The sequence below is a fragment of the Arctopsyche grandis genome, chromosome 3 (assembly GCF_051622035.1).
Source record: "Arctopsyche grandis isolate Sample6627 chromosome 3, ASM5162203v2, whole genome shotgun sequence".
Lineage (NCBI taxonomy): Eukaryota > Metazoa > Arthropoda > Insecta > Trichoptera > Hydropsychidae > Arctopsyche > Arctopsyche grandis.
Genome location: NC_135357.1, coordinates 26,992,096 through 26,997,787, shown reverse-complemented (window position 1 = coordinate 26,997,787; position 5,692 = coordinate 26,992,096). Strand labels below are relative to the sequence as shown.

The 5,692-nt window shown below is 35.0% G+C and overlaps 1 non-coding gene across 1 annotated transcript; it reads right to left on the bottom strand.

Moving 5' to 3' along the window:
• Window positions 1–1,095: 1,095 nt before the first annotated feature.
• Window positions 1,096–1,169, bottom strand: TRNAN-GUU (transfer RNA asparagine (anticodon GUU)). Its single transcript has one exon. It is a non-coding gene; the product is annotated as a tRNA-Asn (tRNA).
• Window positions 1,170–5,692: the final 4,523 nt, after the last annotated feature.

The following is a 5,692-nucleotide window of genomic DNA, read 5'->3' as shown; positions in this document are numbered from 1 at the left end:
ACTGAGGGAGAGAGGGAGGATCTCGATTTTATTTGATTCGTCACAACAATTAAGTTAGATAAAATAGAAAACTCTAGCAGGAGACGGTTGACCTGGATTAAATAATCATCAAGATTTTGCCAGCAGCATATACATATAAATTTTCTACTGGTAAACATTTGGCTTAACTCATGAGCTACGTTGTGGCAGACATTTTATTTTATTTTATAGAGCCGTACAGCTGACGAGCCATACATATAACTAGTAACCTGATGTACGTGTTTGTGTATTTGAGGGAGAGGAGAGGAGGTAAAGGAAGTGAGTGGAGAGGGGAAATTGTACTTGACAGTAGACAAGAATTGTCAACCCTTTCCCCGTGGATGACCGCTACAGAAGTCATGCTAAAATGTCAGTAGCGAAAATGGCGTGACTCACTGTGTGATCATAAAATACTTCATGTGTTGATTGACATATTTGGTCACTTGAAAAAAAACCCGATTTACAAATTCGCTAAAGAAGTATCGCAAAAGTTGCAAAGAGTTCATACAATGTGAAAATATTTTTTAAAAATACATACATATATGTACATAAATATGTATGTTTACCAACATTTTATATGAATAAGAACCGACATAAAAGTCTTGATTTTTAGACATCGCTTTTTTGTATGTATGTATGTATGTATATTCAATAGGGAGTGCGTCACCAATCAACAGGTGTACGATTATTACCTTAACCCTCAGAGTGCGGATCTCCCGCTTTTTAAAAACGCGCAAAAAAGGCGGACGTGTCGGAGCGCTTAAGAGCGCCCATCTCCCTCGAGGGGGTTAAAAAAAAAAGATCACAAAAGCCTTCGCGCGATTTTTTCCCTTCATTATTCGAGCAACCCCTCGTCGATGGCAGAGATCGCCTCTATTCGCGGTAAAGGGGTGGATCGGCGATCGTTTTTAATTGCGAGAAGATTTTAATAACGCACCTTAGTTAAAAGTCACGAAGTCATTATACCGGAAGGGATCTCACTCTTCCAACTCCTCTCTCATTCCCTCCTCCTCACTCCGTTTCGACTACATACAGCGAAAAGTTTAAATTAAAAACGAACAAGGGAAAAAAAATGATCGCCCCCGGGTGGGCTCGAACCACCAACCTTTCGGTTAACAGCCGAACGCGCTAGCCAATTGCGCCACGGAGGCCATGACTTCTGCCTTCTACTATACTTTTCAGTTCGCAATCGCCTAGTTATTATCGCTATAGCGTTGAAGCTATCAGCGAATGACGCACGATTGATTGTATAATGCAGTTTGTTGTTTATGACCCCAGCTAGGCTAACCCCAGGCGCCCGTTTGACCCTTAGCGCGCTGACAACTACTTATTAAGTGGGCGAACACTCCTGCGTCAACTTCTGGTCACTACGAAAGTGAGCTATCCTCTAATTAACTGCGTTTCAATTTTGATGAGGGCGTTGCACGTATTTATATATGTATGTATGTACGTTGAACATGAGTTAAAAATTCACCGCGGCCAAAGGGTTATTTCAATATTCAACCGTGGGTATTAATCACACGCTCGTTCATTATTCAATGATTTACGATTCACCGCAGACCGATAAGGAAAAATTTGTACGTATGTACATATGCACCTATATATGCGTTCTTGCATGGGCGGGTTTCAGTTTTTACTTGTAAACACACTCGATATCTTCGTGACGAAGAATTGTCTGGCGAGGGGTGGAGATAAGGCTGTTTCCGACCCCTAGCTAACCCTGAAGTGGCTCTACTATCGCTCATCTCGGCCGGAATAAATAATTTAGCCGTTATTTGCCGGCCGTGTCTCCTCCTCTGCTTCTTCTTCGTCTTCCAATGTCGTCCACCCCACGTTCTTCTCCTTCTTCTGACCCCACTTCGGCCCTTAGGACACTCGGCCCTTTTTCGACCGTCGTCGTTCCCTTGCGTAAAAAAAGGAAATACGACGGAAGAGTGCTTTTTTGTACAGCGAAAAGTTTACCCCAGTTTTTTTACAGGATGCCATCCGCAAGGCGCGTCCTCTCTTTGTATTTATGAGTCGAACCTTCGACAAATGACGCTTTTGGAGAAAAAGGGATGATAAAATTGTAAGTCGGAATCAATCCCAGAGGTAGAATGGACAGTTTCGAAACTGTCATGATTTTTTAAATTGCGTTATATTGAATTTTGTTGTATTTTTAGCGATGCTTATTTATCGCTGATTACACGTATCCGCTCAAGATAAGTACATATTATGTATGTATGTGTACGTTATATATGCATGTACCTTCATATATAAAAATTACGTAGTGTTTTCAACTGAGATAAAGATATTTGAATTTTGATAACATTGCATTTTATATTACGATATACATACATACGTACTACCTATATAAAATAATCGTATTTACCTGATCACTAAATAAGTATTATTATATTATATGTTTTCCAACATACATATATTAAAGTGTATTAAACATACATACATATGTAAAATGCTGGTGCGCTCCGTTCTACCAACTTGCAATATCTCGAGACTCATTTATTCAACGTTTTGTTGGCTTAAACAGGAGTTTTAAAATTGTTTTTTAAATCTTTTTTTTTTTAAATTTTGAATGTTTTTTGAAAAAAATTCTAAATGTTTTTTTGTATACAATATACAAAATTTTTTGTAATATCTTCAATATACAAGACATTTTGTTATAGATTTGTATGTTATAGAGTTGTATTCATAGATTTTTAAACTATTAACACACCTAAAATATAAAAAAAAAAATTTATTTTTTTTAATATAGCTAGAATTGATTTGGAATTGAAAACAGCAGCGTGGACTAGTGGTTAGCATATACAAATGCTTTTGAAAATAGTGGTCACGGGTTCAAGCCCCACTAGTTGCTGCTGGCCAGACTTTGGTTAGTGATTCTAGGTCGATCGTTTCCTACCAGAATTTGCCAATTTACCCGGTTTTCATCGAAGCGGTTTCAACAAAATGGCAACCTTTACCTATTTCTCGCAATTTTCGAGTTTTCGGCATCTCGAATTTCGCTGATTCGTATAAAAATACTCCAAATTTGTCCATAAATGTCTCGGGAATTTCCAGTTTTTCAGCATCTTGAAATTTGACGATTTATATTAAAAAAATGCTTTGAAAAGTTTATCAAAAAATTTGTCAAAATTTATCAATTTTTCAATTTATCAATTTAAAATTCGTCTCTGCGATCCTTTGTTGAAAAAATTAATCTAAAAATTGTATATCGAAATTTGTAATTGGCTAGGAAGGCGCATTGGAAGTTGGTAGAACGATGTATGTACATATGTATGTATGTAGCAGTAATTACTAAACTTATCTGCTAAAAAAACATTGAAATTAATTTTTTTGATTTTTAAATGCTTTTCATTATTACTAAATTATTTGATGTAATTTTGTTAGTAATCATAGTATTATATTAATCTAATGTTAATATGTACAGTGTAATAGGAAAAACAGCTCAAAAACCTATTTACAATTCTATGTACATGTGTATATTTATGTACTCAATGTACATATGTATATGAGTATGAGTCTACGTACAATCGAATGTCACATATTTGTATAGAAAGTGTATTTTATACAAATTCATGGCACGAATGATACCATAAAGTCCTTGCGAGACGGAAAGACGAGCATTTTTTTATGGACCAATATCGGAAGAGACATCTGGCATCGACTTTATTATTACGAAACAAAGTGAAATCATAAGCCACTCGGTGCGGATATAAAACAGTTTTACGACATTTTAGGTGTGCATCGTAAAGTGATGCACCGTCGCTTTCATTAACTTTCCATAACTATTTATTGACAGTCGTAAAATGAAATTTTTGCATAATGAACACATTTTTTTCAGGTGCACTGATTCAAAACGAAATTATTAAGTTTCGGCTTTGGCTGATTTACTAGATGCATTTTAATAAAAAAAAAATGCTTTTATCATTTCTTTTTTGTGAATTTTATCAAGCTTTCTTACTGTCGGATAAGATAAGCATTTTCCAGCATCTGCTACCGTTGTTGGTAATGTGCGCGATAAAATTTTACGCTCATGGACCATCAAATGTATCAGCTATGCATTCATTACTGCCCGCGTTCGTCCTTAACGACAGGACTAAAATTTAATTCGACTCGATCGCAACCACCTCAAATGCATTCCCAAGAACAAAGCGTGTCTCCGAAATCGTCTTTTCCACTTTTAAACAGTTTTCAAATGAAAACTCTACGACGGAATACTCGCCGGTGAGATATTTAATTATTGAAGCGCTTATAATAGCACGTGAGTCAATTATGAATCGAGGGGTGGAAAAATGGGGTCGGTTATGGTAGGGTTGGGTGCTGCAGACGGGTCAGGGTTCAACTGGCGATGACAGGTTGTAATTAACGCGGACACTGAGGCTCCTTTAGACACAGACGTCAAAATATTCTTCCTTTAAATGCAAAACATACAAGCATAATGGATTCTAATATATGCCCTTAAGGTGGGTGGGGGCTCGATAACTGATTTATAAACATACATATGTAGATCGAATCAAATGCAATTTTTTTTTTAAATACAACAACTCAATGTGGAATTATTGTATAGAATTATTAGACAATTTCGAGGAAAGGTTTGGAATATAACGAGAAGATGCTAAAATTAACCTCTCGTTGGTGATAAAGAGGGTCGCACAAAAGTATCAGTTGATTCCGACGAGTGTTTTTGAAAGGTTTTGGAAACTTTGGGTCGTTGTCCATTTGTAAGTGCCGACTCATGTCAGGATATTATTATATTTCTCTCAAGGTTATCTATTTATTGGTTCACGTTTTTAGATCTCACATAACCATTTAATATTCATATGTATTTTAATTGTTTTATAATAGGTTATATCTACACATGGTTAGAGTAAGTCTGATTTATCATGTGTTCATCATCTCCGAATGTACGATGGTTGGAGATCGACAAACGAACGATTATGGCTTGAATTGAATACTTGACTGAAAATTTTGTATTTCGAGGCCTCGATTGATGATTTTTTTTACTTTTCTACATATAAAATATATTAAGTATCAAGTGTTGTGATTGTGAGAAAATTTGACCTCGACATGATGATCCATTTTTATTCAGCATCGATCCTTGATCATGATTTAACAGTTTTTGGGAAAGGCGCATGTGTGTATTTTGAAGATATTTCAAACACTATTAATCGTATTATTGATTAATAGTGTTTTGTTTAATGAGATGTGAAATGTTGCATTCGAAATATATATTTTTTTAATTTTAGTTGACCAAAAGTGGTATTTCCTTTATTATACATATGTACATATGTACATACTTACATATGTCTCCTATAATTTTTTTTTTTTGGATTTTTCTTTATCATAAGAAGCTGAATGGATTTAATTGAATTTTTGTACGAATTTTTATTACATTGTCCTTATTTATACATATATAACTTTAAGCAAACGGGTCTACCTCGTTTGTCTACTTGTTGTACCAACTTGCAATATCTCAAGACTCGTTTTCCAATCTTTTTTGGTGTATTTCGTCGTCGGGTTTGTATATACATATACAAAACACATATACGAATATTTTATATTTTACGTAGTGAAATACTTATTTTAGGAGGTAACATTAACTATTAAAAAAATTAAGTAATAATTAATTTTTAAACGTATTTTGTCAAATATTTTAAAGGTGTGTTATTAG